The sequence below is a fragment of the Mandrillus leucophaeus genome, unplaced genomic scaffold, assembly GCF_000951045.1.
Source record: "Mandrillus leucophaeus isolate KB7577 unplaced genomic scaffold, Mleu.le_1.0 Scaffold43, whole genome shotgun sequence".
NCBI classification, from domain to species: domain Eukaryota; kingdom Metazoa; phylum Chordata; class Mammalia; order Primates; family Cercopithecidae; genus Mandrillus; species Mandrillus leucophaeus.
The window spans coordinates 968,226-969,845 of NW_012104587.1; positions in this window are offsets into that span (position 1 = coordinate 968,226).

Consider the following 1,620-nt stretch of genomic DNA (forward strand, 5'->3'; position numbering starts at 1 on the left):
TCTCGGCCTCCCAAAGTGCTGGGATTACAGGCTTGAGCCACCGCGCCCGGCCAGCCCAGTGATTTTCTTTGTTACAGTGAGGACACAGTCCTGGTGTTTTTTCCACTGGGTGGGGCACTGCATTGTAAGGTCCTTTCTGTCCTGAGATCTGGCGGCATTCCTTTTTAAAATGTCCAGTTTTTCCACAATTATAACATTTTCCCATTTTAGGGTTTGACCCTTGGCTCCTTTTAGATTTGTCAACTGCTAAATTAGCCATTGTTTGCACTAACATTGCAGATCAATGAAGCTCAGTTCCTACATCCTGACAAGCTCTGAAAAAATTTCCCAAGTTTTTTGTACACCTCACAGGTGCCAGTGCACATTTACAATCCATGTTTGCATTCTCAAAAGCTAGAGTTAAGGTTAGCATTTCTGCAGCCACAGTATGAGGAATCTGACAGTCACTGCCTCTTGTAATCTTGCAAGAAATTGCACATAGGGCTCCTGTGACTCTTGCATGATTGTAAAAAGGACTGTGTAAAAAGGATTGTGCTGGGACTCCCTCTTCACGAATTGTGGCCCAGGCACATTTAGCAGCCTGTGCACACTGCTGATAAACAGCATCTGGGAGTGCCATTTGTCATTCCAGGTCTGAATAAGAGCTATTACCTAACAGCATGTCCTCTGTAATGTCTCCACATCCAGCAGCATGATTCTGTCTACCCTGGTCTGCACACATTTCTTGCCAACTTAAATTCCATGTCAGATACGCACTAGTGGACAAGCAAGTTCACGACAAGTGTTTCACATCAAAGGGTAAAAGACGCCTAGCGCCGAACACAGATTCTAGCAATCCTAAAGTGAACGGGCTCTGTACACCATTATTTACAACACTCGCTTTTATTTCCTTCAACAAGTTAAACTCTGGTGCAGTGTGTTCATGAATAACCTGCTTTTGTTTGGATCAGGCCTTATGGAAATAGAAAAGCTCAAGGTCCTAAGGGCTCTCCAACTATGGCAGCAGAGCATAAAATTCTGTGCACTGGGGTCTCTATTTCTGCCACTGAAGAAGGTGGTGCAGACGTTTCTGAAATTGGAGGAGGTGGTATAGGCCAATTTTTATCCTCCCTCTCCTGTTTTTTATTTTCAGTTGGAGCTGTGAGTGGAACAACAGATTCTTGCAGATTTTTAGATTCAGCCTGCTGTCCCACAGAATAATAAGGAGATAATGGCAGAAGTACAGTATGAATTAAACTCCAAGTGGAGAAAACAGAAGAATCAACTTTAAGACCTTTTTGATGAGCCCATTTGAATCCTTCTCCTGCTCTGTCCCAGTTTTCCACATCAAGAGTGCCTGCCTGTGAGAACCATGGGTTATGCATAATAACCTCCTGCAGCAGCTTCGTGTCTGAGAACTAACCTGAGCCCCAGACTGTCTCAACGGAACTTTAAGAAACTGCACATAATGTTTTTCTTCAATAGACAAATTCTGCCCCATGTTACCCTAATTCAGAAAACCTCTTTAGGACGCTGATCAGTACCTCTTTAGGGCACTGACCTTATATCCACTGCTGGCAGACTCGTCCTGGGGTCTCTGTTCGCCTTGTCAATTTCAGTTCCTCTGCTCCAGCAGACCTT